This window comes from Vipera ursinii (genome assembly GCF_947247035.1).
Source record: "Vipera ursinii genome assembly, chromosome: W".
Taxonomy (NCBI): domain Eukaryota; kingdom Metazoa; phylum Chordata; class Lepidosauria; order Squamata; family Viperidae; genus Vipera; species Vipera ursinii.
The window spans coordinates 24,652,469-24,673,255 of NC_139522.1; the positions used below are offsets into that span (position 1 = coordinate 24,652,469).

A 20,787-nucleotide genomic window follows, 5' to 3' on the forward strand; every position below is an offset into this window, starting at 1 on the left:
AGCCAAGTGTAGTGGGGGAGGGAAAGAGCCACCGCAGGCAAGGACTTACTGTGAGAGAGTCCTCTGGAGCTGCAGAGTGGCTGGGGCGAGGCAAAGGCCCCAGACTCACTTCTGGCTCACCCTCCCCCATGAGAAAGGAGGAGTGGGGGTGGAGACAGGAGAGGCTATAAAAGGAGGCAGTTTGGACAAGAGAGAAAAAAAGCAGCAGCCTTGGGAGGAGGTGGAGTCAGCTCTAGCTACACCGAAGGGGAAGAAGAAGGAGGAGGAGGAGGGTGGGGGGAGAGGAGAGGAGATCAAGCAGGCTGGCCATGAGCTGATCTAAAACTTCTGTGGCAGCCACCTGTGCTGGTAGCAACAAACAGGCAAGAAATGCAGCAGAGGAGGGGTTGCCCTCCACAAGGAATGAAGAAAGGTAGCATCAGCTGGAGGTGAGACACAGAAGGAGGGAGATGGAGAGTGGAAGGATTCCTATGTGCTTTTGTGACTTTGAAGTTCTGGGATTTGTGCAATGGGGGCTTTGTGTTCTTAAGGAGTGTTTTGCAATTTCTATTTGGCTGATGGCTGATGTCTTGTGTTAGCTTCTATTGCTCTGCTATTGTTAGCTGTAAGTTTTGCTGCAAGGGATTTTGAATTATTTTTATCCTGAATGGATTTTGCCTGTAGCATTCCTTTACTTATGAAAGGAGCCATTTGGGGAGGCTGCCTTAGCCGGCAGCCAATACGTACTACATTTTTTTTTCTTCCTTAAGTGCGGCTGCGCTTCTTAACTTTCCTTTCTAGCCAGTAGCTAATTCTTAAAGGGGAATGTGCCTTTTTAAGCTAGTTCACTCAGCAGCTTGTCTTTTCTGTCTCTTGAGGCTTTTCCTTGTTTGATGAATATATGGAAGAGAAAATATGGGGGGGTTTTCAAATTCTTCCTTCAGAAGGAGGTGGGCATGAGAAAGAGGGAGGCAGGGAAGGAAGTCCCGCCTTAGCACTTGGCCACCAGCAGCCCTGCCATTGACTTTGCTTGTCAAAAGGTTGCAAAAGGGGATCACATGATCCTGGAACATTGTGATCATCATAAAAATGAATCTGTTGCCAAGTATCCAAATATAAATCACATTATTATTATTATTATTATTATTATTATTATTATTATTATTATTATTATTATTATTATTATTAATTTTATTTGTATACCGCCCTTCTCCCATGACCCTGGGCATGCTGTAATGGTCATAAGTGTGAAAAATGGTCATAAGTCATTTCAGTGCAATTGCAACTTTGAACAGGCTTTTCTTTTTGGTCAAGTTTTTGACACCTTGCTAGGTGGTACTCGAATACTGCCATATCCTAAAAGTGGTACAATCGGTGAAAAGGTTGAAAAGCCCTGGTCTAACCCTTTTCTAAAATGATGAACTATGGATTGCTCAGGCCATATCTCTATCCAACCGGCAATCTTGCAAAATTCCCGCACGTACTCCAGGGCAGGCAGGCCAGCAAGTTTTATCTTGTGGATTTGTTCTTCTGCATTGAGGGCAACGGATGGGTCCTCAAATCTTTCTCTCTGGCCTAGGAGGAAAAGGTGGGGGGTCCTCCAATTCAGGGGCTTGCTCGTTATATAAATTGTTTAACCATTTGGATGCTTCTCCCTCTAGGTTGGACGCAATCACATCAACCATAGCACCTGGGTCCAGGTAAAGATAGGCCCAGCGATTCAAGTGAGAGCGTACTTGGTTGTGGAAAAAAATCAGTTTCTCTGGATCCCCATCAAAGGTTGCTCTAAAGGGTGGGCTCATCATTGGTTGCTGGGGCCCCCATTGCTGCTGTCCCCACCCTGGTTGTTGGTTCAACAGCTGCCGGGGCCTCCACTGCTGCTGTCCCCATCCTAATTGTTGATTCAATGGCTGCCAGGGCCCCCACTGCTGTTGCGCTCCAGTTGCTACTGGCCCCATCCTGGTTGTTGATTCAACGGCGGCCAGGGCCCCCACTGCTGCTGTTGGACCCCCAGTTGCTGGCTACCCCATTGGTGCTGCTGTATGCCCAGGGGTTGCACGTTTGGGCCCTGCTGCTGCTCCCCTTGCTGTGGTTCTCTGACGGGAAGTTGCTGTTGGCCGGTGGAAAGTCGTGGCATCACCTGCTGCTATAGGCCCCTCAATGGTTGTTGGATAGATGGGGGCTGCTGTCGTGTACTCTGGATTTTGTCTGCAGGGAATTGTGGCGCCCTCTGCTGCTGATCTACTAGGAGACGTGTTAGCCTCAAGTGCTGTGGCTCCTCCCTCAATTGCGGGCCCCTCAGTGGTTGCTTGGCACTCGGGGGTGGGGACCAGCCTCCATGGAGTTGTCGTCCCCCAACTAGCTGTTGGCTTCTGCATCACCCCAAGCTGTTGCAAGGCCTCTATTAGCTGATTTAGGCCCAGAGTTTGCTGCCCCTCCTTCTGTGGGGGTTGCCATACTCCCCACTGCTGCGGGGGCCCTAGGTTCTCTTCCTCTGTGGGACTGGAGGCCCTAGCAGGGAACTCCAGGGATTGGAAGGCTGTTAGCTCTGCGAAAGGGGGCAGGAGCTGTTCTGCGCTTCTCACTACTAGCTCTTGAAACCTTTCTGCTAGATTGTCAATTGATTGGCTATGGGCTGCAGACGGATATTTCCACTCACCCGAGTATTCAATCTCAGATGGCCTGGCTGCTTCCCACCGGTCTTGGGAATGCGATGTGCAGGAGTCTCTTTGTTGTCGCCCCACCTCCTCTGCCTTTGAAGCCCTCAGGGATGGCAACGCCGCTTTGAGGCACCTGGAGTTTCTGCTGGGCTTAATCCACTCTGACGACCAGCCCAATTCTCTTGGTTGTTTGGGTCTGGCTCCCAGCTGGGATGATTGCTGAAATTCTTTTCCTACCGGCTTCTTCGCTGGCCCATCCCGCCCTGGGGTGGCTGCTGGTGCCGGGGAGCTGACTTCAGGCAACTTTCCTTCTTCCATGATGGGATCTTCCCCAACTCTTTGTCAGCCTGTCTCCCAAACTTGGAGACAGCGACGGGAGGTCGGGACCCCCTAGTTTCTAAAGTTGGTAGATTCCAGCTTGATGTCAAGTTTCCGACAGTTGAGCTCTTCAAATGACTCATTTATGAAGATATTGAAGAGTACTGGGCCTAAGACAGAACCTTGTGGTACCCCACTGCTTACTTCCCTCCATGTAGATGTAGTACCATTAAGGACGATTTGTTGAGTATCGTTTGTCAGCCAGTTACAAATCCATCTAGTGGTGATGCTGTCTATCCCAAATTTTTCTAGTTTACCAAGAAGTAGGTTGTGGTCTACTTTGTTGAATGCCTTGCTGAAGTCTAAGTATACTATGTCCACAGCATTTCGCTGGTCTACTAATTTAGTCAAAGAATGAAATAAGATTGGTTTGGCACGATCTGTTTTTAACAAACCCGTGCTGGCTACTAGTTATAACTTTATTTGTTTCTAGGTGTTCACAGATATGTTTTCTGATTATTTTTTCCAGTATCTTCCCAGGTATTGATGTCAGGCTGATTGGTCTGTAGTTTCCTGGGTCTGTTTTTTTTCCCTTTGTTGAAGATGGGAACCACCTCAGCTCTTTTCCAATTCTCAGGTAGTTCCCAAGTGCTGCAGGATTTTTGAAAGATATGGGACAATGGTTCTTAGATAACATTTGCCAGCTCCTTCAGAACTATGGGATGTAAACCATCAGTTCCCAGTTATTTATATTCATCAAGGTCAGACAGGTGTTCTCTAACCATTTTCATGCTTATTTTAATTTTTATTTCTAATCTGCCTTTTACAATTAGGTTTTTGTAGATTGTGCTAGGAGGGATGCGGTGGCTCAGTGGGTTAGGATGCTGAGCTTGTCGATCAGATGGTCAGCAGTTTGGCGGGTCGAATCCCAAGTGCCGCGTAACAGTGAGCGCCTGTTACTCGTCCCAGCTTCTGCCAACCTAGCAGTTCGAAAGCACGTAAAAATGCAAGTAGAAAAATAGGGACCACTACGGTGGGAAGGTAACAGCGTTCCGTGCGCCTTTGGCGTCTAGTCATGCCGGCCACATGACCACGGAGATGTCCTCAGACAAACGCTGTCTCTTCGGCTTTGAAACGGAGATGAGCACCAGCCCCTAGAGTCGGAAATGACTAGCACGCATGTGCGGGGGAACCTTTACCTTTACCTAGATTGTGCTATTTCTTTTTGTGTGAAGACTGATGCAAAGAATGAGTTAAGCAGCTCTCCTTTCTCTCTACTGCCTGTTACTTCCTTGCCATATTCTCTCTTTAGTGCACCAACTGTTCCTTTGACTTTTTTCTTGTTATACATATGTTAAAAGAAACTTTTAAAATTATCTTTGACTACTGTTGCAAGTCTTTGTTCATTCTGAGCCTTTGCTTTCCTGACTTCATATTTGGAGATTTGGGCTATCTGCTGATATTCTGCCTTAGTTATGTGTCCTTCTTTGCTTTTTTTGTACTTGTCATTTTTGTCTTTCAGTTTATCAGACAGATCTTTGTGCAACCATGCTGGTTTGTCCTTGGATTTCTTGTTTTTCTTTTTCAGTGGTATTGTGTTGGACTGGGCTTTTATGGTCATATTTTTCAGTGTTTCCCACGCTTCTTGATTTGTTTTCCTCTTTAGGATTTTTATCCATGAAATTTTACTTAGGCTCTGAGTTTCTTAAAATCAACTCTTTTAAAGTTTAAGACACTGGTTGGATTATATGCAATTGCTTGTGTTTGCACTATATTGAATTCCAATATGACGTAGTCATTCTCAGCCAATGTTCCGGCAACTTCAACTCCCTCTATTACTTCTTCTCTGTTAGTAAGAATTAGGTCCAGTATAGCTTTTCCCCTAGTTCCCTCCTCTACCTTTTGGATGACAAAGTTGTCACCTAAGTTGGTTAGGAATCTGTTTGATCGCCCACTTGCTGCAGAGTTTATCTCCCAATTAATATCAGGGTAATTAAAGTCTCCCATTACTACTATGTTTCTTATATACATTTGTTAATTGTAGTTAGGATTTTGGTGAGATTAAACTTCTTTGGAGGCACTGCTTTTTTGATGGTGCACAATTTTACTTTAATCTTTGCCACCAACAATTCATGATCTAAACCACAATCAGTACTTGGATATGTCGTAACAGCAAGGACTGAGCTGGTCCATTGACGACTGCATAGGACATGGTCATTCTGATTACGGTGAAGTCCATTTGGTGAGGTCCAAGTTTATAAGTGGTGCTTGTGTTGTTTGAACCATGTATTCATGATCCTAAATCTGTTTTCTTGGCATAATTGTACGAAACAATCACCTGCATTGTTCCTCTCACCTAGTCCAAAATGCCCAGTGACGCCTGTCTCCACTTGTTTGTCAACCTTTGCATTAAAGTTGCCCAGGATGTAAAGTATGTCTTTTTGGGGCTCTTGTTTCAGAGTTTCTTGGACCATGACATAAAAGCCCTCTATTTCAAGCTCTGTTGCAGCAGTTGTTGGAGCATAGACTTGGAGAACTGTGATGTTGAGGGGCTTGGCATGAATTCTGATGGTCATAAATTTGTCACTGACAGTGGAGAAGCTTTCCACTGCTCTGGTAAGTTTCTTGCTTACAATATACGCCACTCCATTTGTTTTCCTGGTATCATGTCCTGAATAATAGACAGTGAAGTCCTCAGACTGAAAGAGCCACTGTCCAACCCGTGTAGCTCACTGACACCAAGAAGATCAATTTCCAACCTGATCATCTTCCGTTTGATAATATCTAATTTACTCTCATTCCTCTGACATTCCATGTGGCTATCTGATGTACAGTATCTCTGTACAACAAAGACATTTGTTTCTGCCACTGGCTGCCTTAGCAACTGAGATTCCTGTTGTCCTACAGTTGGGCACCCTATCTGATATGTGTCAAGGTTCTGACTAATGAAACAAAATAAATCAGAATTCTGAGGCTTGAAATTTCCTCAAAGAACATGTTTATTGGATACATAATATCAGCATGGTCAAAAGTGAAACCAACTCTAAAATTCCCCTTAGGGATTCAATGTAACTAAATATAAAAATTCCCTCCTCTTTACTATGCTATTGATCACACTACCCAATAAAAGCAATTGGCAGGCTCCGTGAAACTTCTTCTCTCCACCTTCCAGTTCCTATGGGAATGACCTTGGTTCCCACAGGACTTCTCTGTGTTTAGTCCAGCAATGCTGTCATTTTCTTCCTTCCACCCAACCTTTGGCAACTTAGAATGACAAAGATGGCTTCAGCCAGGTTTGTTTCAGAAGTTAACAGTCGGACTCCCCTAAAGAGAAAGCAGTTCCTGAAAAATAACAAGCACACATACACATTAGTGTTTTGCTAATCCTCTATTCTATCGTTTGGAGGTTCCCTAGGTTTTTGGGGATGTTTATCATGAAACTTCTGTATTAGTCTATCTGCCTTTACATCTCTACTCTTCACCTATGTAGCTTCGGACAAAGGATAACCCTTCCATTGAACTAGGTAGTGTAATTTCCCTTTATACCATCTAGAATCAAGAATTTGTTTTATTTCATAATGGGTGTCACCCTCCACCATAATGGGTCCTGGGGCAGTTCAAGGTATTGGTCTCAATGTTGATTCTATAACTGGTTTCAGCAAACGTCAGTGAAAAACTGGATGTATTTTCCCCAAGAGTCGTGGGAGCTTTAGCTCCACTGTGACAGGGTTTATGATTTTTACGATAGGGAAAAGACCAATAAATTTAGGTCCCAGCTTTTTACTTGGTAGTTTTAATCTTAAGTATTTGGTTTAGAGACTTTCTCTCCTATATGAAACAGTTTCTGGGGGGAATCATTTCTTATCTGCTTGCACCTTTTGAATCTTTGTGGCTTTGGCTAAGTCATGTTTGACACTTGCCCAAGTGTTCTGCAGTGAGTTTACCCACTCGGACAGTGTTTGTGAGGAGCGGGGTTCTTCAGGGTATTCAGGCATGGAAATGAACTCCTTGCCTGTAGCTACTTTAAAGGGAGTAATTCCAGTACTGCTGTGCACAGTATTGTTGTATGCCACTTCAGCAAAAGGCAGGAGATCTGCCCAATTAGTTTGCTAATATTTAACATAGCATCTCAGGTATTGTTCGCTCATTCAGCAGCTCCATTTGTACTTGGAAGAAAAGCCAAGGTGAGTCCCTGGGTGGATCCAATGAGCTTCACGAACTCCCTCCAGAATTTTGCTGTGAACTGGACCCCTCAGTCTGATATGATTCTTCTTGGTGCTCTGTGGAGTCGGTAGATATGTTTTAAAACAGTTTCACCAGTTTCTGGGTGGAGGGAAGACCAGGACAGGATATAAAGCGAGCCTGCTTTGAGAAAAGGTCATTAGCAGTCCAAATTACGGTATTTCCACTATTTTCAGGGAGTTCTACAATGAAGTCCATTGTGATTTCCTCCCAGGGCTGGGATGGTTCCACTACCTGCTGTAACAGTCGAGGGAGCTTTCCTGGTCTTTTTTCATGGCAGTACAAACTGCACAGCTCTTAACATAGCTTTCAATGTCTTTTTTCATTCCTGGCCAGCAGAACTGATGTTTTACTAAGTGTAAAGTCTTTAAGAAACCCAAAGTGACCGGCTTGCTTGGCATCATGGCTTCATTGCACGGCTTGGACCCTGAGGGTGCTAGGAAGGTACAATTTGGAACCTTTCCATGCTATTTCATCTATATGTGTCAACAATTACCTGTTGTCTCTGAACCAGGGCTCAGATTTCAGTTTGGTTCTAAGTCTCTGGGTCAAGCTGCTGTCAGGGCCAGTGGATTGTCTTTCAGCTTGTTGTCTACTGGTGACTTGAGAGGCTTTTTATGGTGAGTGGATGATAGCATTGACCAATTCCTCGCGATGGCTCTTGTACTGTGGCATTCTAGATAAGGCGTCAGATAGGAAGTTCTTCCCTCCAGGAATGTACTTTAGAGACAAGTTGAAATGATTGAAATATTGCACCCATCGAACCTGCTTGGGGAATAACTTCCATGGGGTTCTAAGTGCCTCAAGGTTCTTATGATCAGTCCACACTTCAAATGGCATCTTACTCCCCTCTAGGAAATGGCGCCAGGTTAGCAATGCCCATTGCACAGCAAATGCTTCCTTCAACCATACAGCCCATTGTTGCTCTGTGTCAGTGAGTTTCCTGGAGGTGTAAGCACATGGTTGCAGGTCTCCCTTGTTATTTTTATGAAGAACTGCACCCACTGCAACATTGCTAGCATATGCCTCGATGACGAACTGCTCCTAGGGGTTAGGCTGTTTGAGGACTGGTTCTCCTGTGAACAACCTTTTGAGCTGCTCAAATGCTGCTTGGCATTCCATAGTCCATTTTAAAGGTTGGCTAGGACCGGGTTTTGCCCCCTTTACCCATTTTCAAAAGTTCAGTAATCAGTAGGGCTATTTTAGCAAAGGAGAGGATGAATTGCTGGTAAAAGTTAGTGAACTCCAAAAAGCTGTGTAGCTCAGAGCTTTTCAACCAGTGGTACGGGTACCACCTGTGGTACATTGGCACCTGGCAGGTGGTACGCGACCATCCTAGAAAAGTGTTAGCGGGGGAAGGGAATGAGCTGAACTGGTGGCAGTACCACACAAGCCTGAGTGAGAGATGGCTGGAGCTGCAGGGCTGTCAGGGCTCAGTGGAAGCGCCAGGATCAGCGCCAGGCTCCAGCTGGAGCTCGGCACTGATCCCGGTGCTTCTGCTGAGCCCAGAAGAAGCGATGATCAGCTGGAATGTTGCAGCATCTGCAAGGTCTTGTGATTTACATTCAGATGCTTGGGAACTGATTCATATTTATGAGGGTCACAGTGTCCCAGGGTCATGTGAAGTGACCAAAACCTGCTGCAACCACCCAGCAGACGGGGGGGGGGAATAAAAACCAAACACCACCCCACCCCCGCTGCCAATCCTGAACAGAAAAAAATCATCCTGGACTTCCGGTGGCGGTGCGGCGCCGGAGACAGCCGTTTTCGGGCTGCCCGCTGCTCAGCTGTGTTTTTTCACCCGAAACAGTGCCGATCAGCTGTTCGGGTGGATTTGAAGCCCCCTCCTCGGGAGAAGAGGAGGGGGTGAGGCCCCAGGTAGGGGTTGAGTTCTCCGGGGCCGCCTGAGCTTGAAGCTTGGGCGGCTGAAGGATTGAACTCCCCCGCAGCCTGGGTTGCTCCCAGCTGTTCAGCGTCTCTGCTCCGGGATTCTTGGAGCAGAGCCAGGCATTTGTGACCACCCCTGCCAGAAGGAAAGACCCTGGAATAAAAGGAGCAGGCAGAGCGGTGCAGGAGGCCAAGGTGAAGAGGACTTTTATTTTTACTCTCTAGCTCAATGGACTTTATAAACTTAAAGTGAAAGTGCGCAACAAGTGAAAGTGAAAAGATGGCGGCTAAACCTCCCTCAAAAACTCTTCGGAGTGCTGGAACTTCCCCGGTGCAACAGACATCGTTGCAAGCTTTGCTTCCTCCTGCTGCATTGACATCGAAGGATTTAGAAGATGCTTTGGAAAAACAATCCCAGGTAATATCAGAAATACTGGGTGACAAGTTGGCAAAGGTGGAGGAGAAATTGGAGGAGAAATTGGAGAAATTGGAGGAGAGGATGGAAGAGAAGTTTAGTGCGATGAGGGTAGACATTTTGTCCACAGTGCAAAGCGTGGCTGAATGTGTGCAAAGTTTGGATGAAAAAATGGAGGATCTGAGTCAAAAGAATGCTATATTAGAAGTAAAGGTACTGGAGAATGAAGATTTAAGGGATAGAATGGACGGAGAATTGAGTCTTGTTCAGTATTACAAGATGCAGTATGCTATCAGAATAAGAGGTTTAAAAGAGAATTCTAAAGAAGATCTAAAGCAGCTGATTTCTGAGGCTCTGGAAGCAGTATTGGATCAGTCAGCATCTGAAATAAAGGGATGCATGGATAAAGTTTTTCGTGTTAACTCATGGATTGCCAGACAGAGAAAGCTACCTAGAGATGTGGTGGTTTATTTCACAAAGAGAGAAACCAGAGATGAAGTTATACAAGCCGCTTATGATACTAAAGTTGTGTTTGCTGACCAAGAAGTTTTGGTTTTAAAAGAAATTCCTCCAAAGATTTTAAGAAGAAGGAAGGATTTTGCATTTCTGGTGCAAGAACTTAAGCAACGTGAAATAAAGTTTAGATGGGAGATTCCTGTCGGATTGGTGGTGATGTATGAAGGTAAAAGATACCGTCTGGTTACTGTGACACAGGAGCGTGATTTCTACAATAATGTTTTAAAAGCAACCCCACTATCACTTTTGGAAGCTGCAAAGGGATTTGGAGAAGCGAAATCTCAAGAGGCTGAAGGTGGACAGAAAGAGGAGAATGGTGTTGGAGGGGATCAAATTATAACCTCGTCGGCTGCTGCTGGAGAGCAGAGGGTGACACGTGCCGCTTTAAAACGAGCAAAACAATTAAAAGAGCAAGATCAACAGAAGTTTATGGAATTCTCAAAGCGTACATACAGCGAGGCAGTGGGAGGAGCAAGGCCCAAAGAAGGCTATTAAAGATCTGCTCCAACAGCTTCGGGATGCCACGCATGGCGACTAAATTTCTAACTTGGAATGTTAATGGGCTAAATTCACCACAGAAGAGAAAGAAAGTTTTTCAATATTTAAAACAATTCAAGATTGATGTTATATGTTTGCAAGAAACGCATATTAGGACTATGGACCAAAAGTATTTATCCAACTCAAGATTGGGTACGCAATTTGTTGCTTCTGCGATGAATAAGAAAAATGGAGTGGTTGTTTATGTTAAAAGCGCTTTATCAGCGGAACTAATTGAAGCAGACAAGCATGGTAGATATGTTATGATAGATTTGCTGCTAGAAGGTAAAAAAACGCTTTTAGTTGGATTATATGCTCCTAATCAACAGCAAGCTGATTTTTTTAGCTTACTTCATACAAAGCTTACTCAATTGGATTACAAATCGTTTATTTTTATGGGGGATTGGAATGGTGTTTTGGATGTACAGATGGATAAGGCTGGTCTTTTTAAACGCTCACCGAGTCATGCCAGACTGCCTAAATCTTTTTTTGAAATGAAGGATGATTTGGAACTGCGAGATATTTGGCATGACACTCACCTGCATGAAAAGGATTATACTTTTTTTTCTGATAGACATCAATCTTTTTCCAGGATTGACTTTATTTTGCTGACTAATGACTTTTTTTCTAGGGTTAAGAAGGTAAAGATTTGTGCAAGAGCTATCTCTGACCATAGCCCAGTTTGGTTAGAGATCAATAAGGACAATAGAGATAGGCGCTCGTGGCGCGTAAATGAGAACTTGTTTAGAAATCAGAGAAATGTGGAAGAATGTAAACAGCGGATGAAGGATTTTTTTGAAATTAATATGAATAAGGATACTTCTGTGGACATGGTTTGGGATGCTAGCAAGGCATACATGAGAGGGGTGTTGATTTATATGAATAATAAACATAGACGTACTTTGGAAGCCAGAAGGAAAGAATTGGAGAATGAAATTAGGGAAAAAGAAAAGGCCTTGATTTTGAACCCATTGGATGTGAAGACTAAGGAGGTTATTAAGCTATTAAGAGGACAATTTGATAAATTAATGGCTGATCAAGTGGCAACTAATTTGCGGTTTGCTAGGCATAACACTTTTTGCAACGCCAATAAACCAGGTAGATGGCTAGCTTACAGACTAAGGAAGAAGCAAAGGGCTTCTAATATAGATAAAATTGAACATAAGGGAAAGGTTGTGTTTCAACAGGATTTTATCAAGGAAGCCTTTTTGGACTTTTATTCTAAATTATATGCTAAGGAGAAGATTAATGAAAAAGATATTGATGTATATTTGGAGAATGCTAGCATCCCGGTTCTTACGCAGGTACAAAAAGAGGAGATTAACCAATTGATAACAGAAGAAGAAATTCTTACAGCAATTAAGGAATTGAAGTTGGATAAAGCGCCAGGTACAGATGGTTTGACTGCGGTCTACTACAAAAATTTAAAAATGGAGTTGATAAAGCCGTTAAAGGAACTGTTTCAGATAATTCAGAGAGGGGGAAAGGTGCCTCCATCTTGGAGAACTGCTTTTATCTCTTTGATTCCGAAGGAAGACCAAGATGCTACTCAAGTAAAAAATTATAGACCGATATCGCTTTTAAATACAGATTACAAGATATTTGCTAAGGTGTTGGCTAATAGACTGATGAGGGTTCTGCAACAGGTGATTCATGGGGATCAAACTGGGTTTATTAGTGGCAGGCAAATGAAGAATAATGTGAGGCATATAGTTGATGTGTTAGAGTTTTTGGAAAGGAACAACCAGATCTCTGCAGCGCTAATCTTTTTAGATGCTGAAAAACCCTTTGATCAATTGAATTGGCAATTTTTGATGAAAGTTTTAGATAAAATGAACTTTGGGGATAACTTTGTGCAACCAATTAGGGCATTATATAAAAAACAAACTGCCCGAATAATAGTTAACAATAGTTTGACTGAAGCTTGTAATTGTTGTGACTCAGGGCCAGCCTGTGGGTCCGACAGCCGGCTCCGATGTATCGGAGGACTCAGATGTGGGGGAGGAGGGAAACGAACCGGCTGATGATGATTTGGAGACTTTGCAAAGTCCTCAGCCGGGAACCTCTGCTCAGCTGTGTGAGCCCGAGAGTGCGGAGGATGATGACCCACAGCTGGCCCTGTTCAAGGACGCCCGACGCAGGAGGCAGTCGAGCAAGGACAAACAAAGAAAGGCTATGGGACTCCTCGGGAGGAGGCACAGGGAGACCACGCCCTGAGCTCTCTATAAAAGGAGTGTTTGGGGAGGGGCTGGTTGCTGAAAGCAACTCTTTTGCTTGAGAGATAAGCTCTTGTGTGTTTACTATTAAATCTTGGCAGAAGCCTTTTAGCCTTGGACGCTTTCCAGTCTCTTCTTTTGAAATAGGGGTTGAGAGAAGAGGGCTGGTTCAGAACAGTTTGCTTTCAGCCACCCACCCCTTATTACTACGATGGAGCAGCTTCTTGCCGAAAATGCCCAGCTCAACCAGCAACTCACCTTGCTGGCCACTCAGGTGGCACAACTGCAGGCTCAGGTACATGCTGCCCCCCCACCCAGGAGGAAATGTCAGATAGCTATGCCGGATAAATTTGCTGGTAATCCAGAACTGTTTCCTGCCTTCCTGGGACAATGCCAGCTTTATATCAGCGTGAGAGCAGCTGATTTCCCCACTGACCGAGATAAGGTGGGATTCGTGTTGAGCCTTCTGTCGGGAGATGCAGCTCGTTGGGGCACGCCTCTGTTGGCACAGCCTAGCCCTTTGTTGGATAACTTTGGGGGTTTTTGTGACCATACGCGCCTCATGTACGAGGACCCGATTAAGGCGCAGACTGCCACCCGACGCCTGAAAGCTTTGAGGCAGGGTCAGCGCCCTCTACAGGCCTATATCAGCGATTTCCGGCTGCTTAGCCAGGATTCCGCCTGGAATGAGGCTGCGCTCGTGGATGCCTTTCAGGATGGCTTGTCAGAGGAGATGTTGGATGAGCTGGCCCGCGTGGACATTCCCTCAGACCTGAATGGGCTGATCCATCTTTGTCTGCGGATCGATGCCCGGCTGCAGCAGCGTAAGAGTCGCCGTGCCACCCCACAGACCCCTGCCGCCCCTGTTGTGCGTGAGCCCCCAGTCCAGAGGGAGGAGCCAATGGAGCTGGGTGCCGCCAGGTCCCGTCTATCGGTGACGGAAATGGACAGACGACGATCGGAGGGGTTGTGTTTTTACTGTGGGGACCCTGGACATTTGGCTGCTTCTTGCCCGAAGAAGCGTCAGCGGGCGTCAGTGACCAAGCCTGCCCCGAGAAAGTCCCCCGCTTTGCTATCGGGAAACGGCCCGAGCCCGATCTAGACGGTGTGAAAGATCGGGCGACCCACAACAACCACACCGAGCGACGCCGTTCCGATGGTGCCTGTGAACCTCCACGGCATTTGATTTTGGAGGCACGACTGATCCTTCCTGGCAAGCCAGAGGGGATTCCGGTCCATGCCTTAATTGACTCTGGGGCTACCACTAACTTTATGGATTCGGCCTTTGTGGCCAAATGGGCTGTTCCCCAGTGTCCAGTGGATCCGCCCATGCTTGTGCAGACCATCGATGGTCGAGTGCTCCTGTCCGGGCCTATCACGGCCGCCACGCAACCCGTGTGTATGGCCATCAGTACCCATGTGGAGGCCATTCAGTTCTATGTCACTTCGGATCTGCACTTTCCCATGGTCTTGGGACTGGCGTGGCTCCGGGCGCATGATCCACAGATCTATTGGTCTCAGAACTTGGTCACCTTCCCAAGTTTGCAGTGCGTGGACCACACCCGCCATATCTGTGCCGGCCAGGTGGAGGGTTCCCCAGGGGTTTCCTTGCCTCCCGAACTGTCCGACTTTGCTGACGTGTTCAGCGAGTCAGAGGCGGACCAATTACCCCCGCACAGGCCCTACGACTGCTCCATTGACCTAGTCCCTGATGCGCCTCTCCCAGTGGGGCGTTTGTACTCCATGTCGGAGCCCGAGTTGGCTGCATTGCGGGACTTCCTGACGAAGAACTTGGCTCGTGGTTTCATCCGGCCCTCGTCCTCGCCAGTGTCTGCGCCCGTGCTCTTCGTCAAAAAGAAGTCGGGCGAGTTACGGCTTTGCTGTGACTACCAGAAACTCAACGCTATCACGGTGCGTAACCGCTACCCGCTGCCCCTGATCCCCGAGCTCTTGGACCGACTCCGGGAGGCTAAGATCTTCACGAAACTGGACCTGCGTGGAGCTTACAACCTCGTCAGGGTTCGGCCGGGTGATGAGTGGAAGACGGCGTTTGGTACTCGCTATGGACATTTCGAGTACACGGTGATGCCGTTTGGCCTGACCAACGCCCCCGCTGTGTTTCAGCATTTTATGAATGACATCTTTCGGGATCTGTTGGACCAGTTTGTTGTGATTTACCTGGACGACATCCTGATTTACTCCCCGTCGCGTGAAGCGCATCATCAGCATCTCCGTCAGGTCCTGCAGCGCCTCCGGAAACATCGGCTGTTTGCCAAGTTGGAGAAGTGCCAGTTCTACCAGGTGACCATTGATTTCTTGGGTCACCACATTTCTCCTGAGGGCATCGCCATGGAACCGAGTAAAGTTGAGTCGTTGCAGAGTTGGCAACCCCCGCGTCGCGTGAAGGACGTTCAGCGACTCCTTGGATTTGCCAACTACTATCGGACATTCATCCCTGGCTTTGCTGCCTTGACAGCCCCCCTCACCCGGCTCCTGCAGAAGAAGACTCGGTTCCAGTGGAACGCCCCCGAACAACAGGCGTTCCAAGCTTTGAAGGACGCCTTCATGAAGGAGCCCATCTTGAAGCATCCTGACCCGCAACGGCCGTTTGTCGTGGAGGCGGACGCCTCCGACATTGCCATTGGGGCCGTGTTACTCCAGGCAGCGACGCCCAATGGTACCCTTTTCCCTTGCGCGTATCACTCACGGAAATTGAATCCCTCGGAGCGCAACTATACCATCTGGGAGAAGGAGCTGTTGGCCATCAAGGCGGCGTTCGAGGCTTGGAGGCATCATCTGGAGGGGGCGCGGCATCAAATCGAGGTCCGGACGGACCACAAGAATCTGGAAAGCCTGCAGACCGCTCGGAATTTGAACCAACGCCAGATCCGGTGGTCCCTCTTCTTTGCGAGGTTTGACTTCCGGGTGCGGTACATACCAAGCGGGCACAACCAGAGAGCGGATGCTCTGTCCAGGAAGCCCGAGTACACCCGAGTGGAAGACAAGCTTCCGCCCAGGACCGTGATCCCCGTCGAGTCTTTTGCTGCGGTGCGGGAGCCGGTGGATATACGGGCTCGGATCCGGGAGGCGCAGCAGCAGGAGGCGTGGGTGGCTCAGCGGAAGGAAGAGGTGGGGCCAGATTCGCCTTGGTCGGTCACGGATGGACTCCTGTATTATCGTGACCGGCTCTATGTTCCAGGAGGGCCACTCAGGGGACTCGTCCTCAGCCAATGTCATGATAACCCGGCTGCGGGGCATTTTGGCCTGTTCAAGACTCTGAACCTGGTCTCCCGTACATTCTGGTGGCCCCGAGTCCGACACGATGTCCAGTCTTATGTCACCTCCTGCGTCCCATGCAGGCAGGCCAAGTCAGCGACAGGGGCCCCGCCTGGTTTACTGCAGCCTTTGCCAACGCCCAAGAGACCCTGGGGGGCTGTGTCCATGGACTTTCTGACGGATCTACCCCCATCCTCCGGCTTCACGACAGTGTTTGTGGTGGTGGACATGTTGACCAAGATGGCGCACTTCATCCCCTGTCGCGGCTTACCGTCAGCTCGCGCCACTAGTCGCATGTTCATCCAACAGGTGTTCCGGCTGCACGGCCTTCCCGATAGAGTCGTCTCCGATAGGGGGGCCCAGTTTACAGCCCGCTTCTGGCAGGAGTTGATGCGGGCGTTGGACATTAAGGTTTGCCTCTCGTCCGCGCATCATCCTCAGACCGACGGGGGTACCGAGAAGGTCATCAGCATCTTAGAGCAGTATCTGCGCTGCTACGTTAACCTGCAGCAGGACAATTGGGTGGACTATTTGGCCATAGCCGAGTTTGCCTTTAACAACTCGCAGCACACCTCCACGCAGATGACACCGTTCTTGGCCAATGTGGGTTATCACCCCCGGTTTTTCCCCCTTTCTCCCGTGGACTCACCGGAGCCGGCAGCGAACGAATTCATGGCGGAGTTACAGGCGATCCATCGGTTGGTGCGACGGCAGCTGGAGAAGGCCAAGGCCGACTACAAGAGGTTCGCCGATCGGTCGAGAAGGGATACGCCTCCACTATCGGTGGGGGATCGGGTCTGGCTGTCCACCAGGAACCTACCATCCACTCGGCCGGCGAGGAAGCTGGACCACCGATACCTTGGACCGTTCCCCGTCGAGGCCGTCATCAATCCGGTCGCCTATCGTTTAACTCTGCCACGTTCCCTGCGCGTGCACCCCGTCTTCCATCGGTCCTTGTTGGTCCCCGAACAACCGGCTTGTCCACTTCGCCAAGCGGAACCTCCCCCATCAGGACCTCGTGATGGCGACAGCACCCCCGAGTACGAGGTCGCCAGCATCAGGGATTCCCGCTGGCTGAAAGGTCGCTTCCAGTACCTGATCGAGTGGAAAGGGTACGGGCCGGAGGACTTCACATGGGAAGACGCGACCGCCGTTCATGCCCCTGCGTTGGTGACTGCGTTTCACGAACAGTTCCCATCCCGACCGCATCCGGATCGGCAGACCCGGGGGAAGGGCCCTGCGGTGCGGGATAGTGTTGTGACTCAGGGCCAGCCTGTGGGTCCGACAGCCGGCTCCGATGTATCGGAGGACTCAGATGTGGGGGAGGAGGGAAACGAACCGGCTGATGATGATTTGGAGACTTTGCAAAGTCCTCAGCCGGGAACCTCTGCTCAGCTGTGTGAGCCCGAGAGTGCAGAGGATGATGACCCACAGCTGGCCCTGTTCAAGGACGCCCGACGCAGGAGGCAGTCGAGCAGGGACAAACAAAGAAAGGCTATGGGACTCCTCGGGAGGAGGCACAGGGAGACCACGCCCTGAGCTCTCTATAAAAGGAGTGTTTGGGGAGGGGCTGGTTGCTGAAAGCAACTCTTTTGCTTGAGAGATAAGCTCTTGTGTGTTTACTATTAAATCTTGGCAGAAGCCTTTTAGCCTTGGACGCTTTCCAGTCTCTTCTTTTGAAATAGGGGTTGAGAGAAGAGGGCTGGTTCAGAACAGTAATATTGAGAAGGGCACAAGGCAAGGGTGTCCGTTATCGCCTTTGTTATTTGTGTTAACATTGGAGATATTATTGATAAAAATACGGAATTCGGAAAGAATTAAGGGTATACAAATTAGAGATCAGGATTATAGATTGAGAGCGTTCGCAGATGATCTGGTTGTTACGGTGACCCAGCCGGAGAACTCTGTTGTGGACCTGATGGAGATAATAATGCAATATGGGAAGGTTTCTGGATTTAAAGTTAATGCACAAAAAACTAAAATTCTAGCCAAAAATATGACAGCATCACAAAAGGCCCTTTTAGAAGAATTAACTGGATTTGAGACTGTTAAAAGGGTCAAATATTTGGGGGTGTTTTTGTCACCCTCTAATACAAAGTTGTATAAAAATAACTATGAAAGATTATGGGGAAAAATTCAAAAAGAAATGGAAAGCTGGGAAAAATTGCAATTGTCTTTGTTGGGGTGAATCGCAGCAGTGAAAATGAATGTCCTGCCTAAATTTTTATTCTTATTCCAAATGATACCGGTTCTTAAGAAAGACTCTAATCTGGAGGAATGGCAACGAGGTATCAACAAATTTGTTTGGGCAGGGAAAAGGCCGCGAGTTAAACTTAAGATTATGCAGGATATTCGTGAAAGAGGTGGTCTTAAAATGCCCAATCTTAAATTATATTATGAAGCTGCTGCGTTAGTAGGAATAAGTGATTGGATTAATTTGACACAAGAGAGATTATTAAATCTTGAGGGCCACGACTTGTTGTTTGGTTGGCATGCATATTTGTTGTATGATAAGAAGGTAGATAATGTGTTTAAAGTGCATATTTTAAGACAGGCATTGTTGAGAGTCTGGAAGAAGTATAGACATAAGTTAGACTGTAAGATACCATTGTGGGCAATCCCAAAACACGCAATAGAAAATATAAATGTTGGTTTTAAACATGATGTGACTACGTATAAAGAGATTTTAAGTTTGGAAAGAAATGTTTGGTGTCTGAAACCGTACAGCCTCTTGCGAAATGAGAAGATTATTCAAACTTGGTTTCAATATATTCAGCTACGGGCCAGGTGGAAAGAAGATCAGAAAACTGGCTTCACAATGACTGATGAAAATCTGATAAAGCAAATTAGAAATCAGGGTCCGGCACATATCAAACGGATATATCTTGCATTGATAGAAATTGACTCAGAAACAGAGCTTGTTAAAGATTGTATGATAAAATGGGCCCAAAATATTCAAGAAGTTATTACAATGGACACGTGGGAAAAGATTTGGGTGAGGAATGTAAAATTTACACAAGCTCAAAACTTAAGAGAGAACTTTTATAAAATGTTTTATAGATGGCATTTAGATCCTAAAAAGCTGGCAAGTATGTACCCGAATTATCAGCCTAAATGTTGGAGGTGCGGTGATGAAGATGCAACATATTTTCATATATGGTGGACTTGTAAAAAGGTTAAGGCTTTTTGGATAAAAATTTGGTGGAACATGCAGAAGATCTTTAAGCAAAAGATAAAGTTTTGTCCGCAATTCTTTTTGTTGGGTATAATTACAGAAGCTACTGTTGTGGACACTAAGTTGATGTTGAATTTAATTACAGCAGCAAGACTTCTAATAGGTCAGTATTGGAAGAAGGAGGAATTGCCGACTATAGAGGAATGGACTTTAAAGGTTTCTGACCTGGCAGAAATGGCAAAGATCTCGGCTTATTTGAAAGATCACTCGCAAGAACGCTATATTATGGAGTGGAAAAAATGGATTGAATATATCCAGAAGAAATATGGGACTAAAAAGTTTCACTTAGCATTTGAATGAATCTTCCTTTCTTTTTTTTTCTTTTTCTTTCTTTTTATATGTAATATTAATATTGTTTGTAGTTATTTTATATGAGTTAGAGGGCGATAGATTTAAGAGTTTATTGTTGTTAGCATATGGATGTTTATGATTGTTTTCTGTTTTTATACCTTGTACTTAGCTCTGGGAAGTCGGGGGGGGGGAGAGGGGGGAGGGGTAGGGAGGGATAGGTAGGGGAGGGGGAGGGAGGGATTGTTAAAGATAAAATGTATTTTAAAACTTTTCAATAAAAAAAAAGAAAAAATCATCCTGGGTCAAATATCTATGTTTGTTTCTTAATATATATATATATAGCCAATTGTTTAATTAAATATAGTAAATTCTGTCTTCAAAATAGGTCTTTCTTTCGATCAAAGTGCAAACAGAAGTAATTGCCAATTAACTTTAATAAATCCATCGTTTCCCTCAGACCTCATAGATGTCTGGAATCTGTCTTTCCCTTTCAGTCAAAGCTATAATGTTGAAATAATGTACAGACTTAACATGAGAACAGCAGATGAAATCCACTTTGCTGGTTCTCCAGCTGTGAGACTCTCTCTTTGATCTGGAGTCCTTTTGTGTATCTTTGTCCACATCCAAAGATAAATCTTCTGATTACCATTCTTTTAAGAATCATTATAGTTTGATCAAGCTTTTGAGAGAGAAATCCAGCTAGGAGCTGCACATCTCCCCACCTTCTTTTCTTAGGTTTCAGAGACTGTTCATCCATCTTAATCTGTGAAATTTAGCCAGGGAACAAACAACAAAAAAGTATGTTTGCCTCTGTATTTCAATCCAAGATTATAAGAAAAGTTCAATGGAAATAAACTCCAGGTGTTTTGCAAATTCCAAAAATACAGAATCCATTGGTGAGAGTCTGAGAACTTTTCTCTCACACACACACACACACCGAAGTTGCCATGATTTCCATACGGAAAGGACAGAGGTTATCCAGAACAACATATATAAAAAGAGAAAAAGCAATTAGAGTCCACCAAGGGATTGAAATAAATCAGCACCCAACCATTAATCAACTTTTAAAACAATAAGCAAAATAAAACAATGAAGTCAAAAAGTGAAAGTTAAAATTCCACTGTGCTTAGATAACGAAACTGCTTGACAGGAAGATGGATATACGCTTCCAGAGGGAATTGGAATGTTCAAGATCCCCCTCTTTGCCCACTGGGT

General features: G+C 46.3%; 1 protein-coding gene and 1 long non-coding RNA gene across 2 annotated transcripts in view; both read right to left on the minus strand.

Moving 5' to 3' along the window:
- Positions 1 to 20,787, minus strand: part of LOC310648231 (zinc finger E-box-binding homeobox 1-like) — a gene marked incomplete at both ends in the record, with an annotated part of 439,898 nt that overhangs the window by 391,228 nt on the left and 27,883 nt on the right. The gene's annotated exons all lie outside the window — the stretch shown is intronic.
- Positions 5,939 to 7,781, minus strand: LOC310648293. Its single transcript, XR_014494056.1, has 2 exons — positions 7,696 to 7,781; positions 5,939 to 6,299 (listed from the first exon to the last, which is right to left on the minus strand). It is a non-coding gene; the product is annotated as an uncharacterized lncRNA (long non-coding RNA).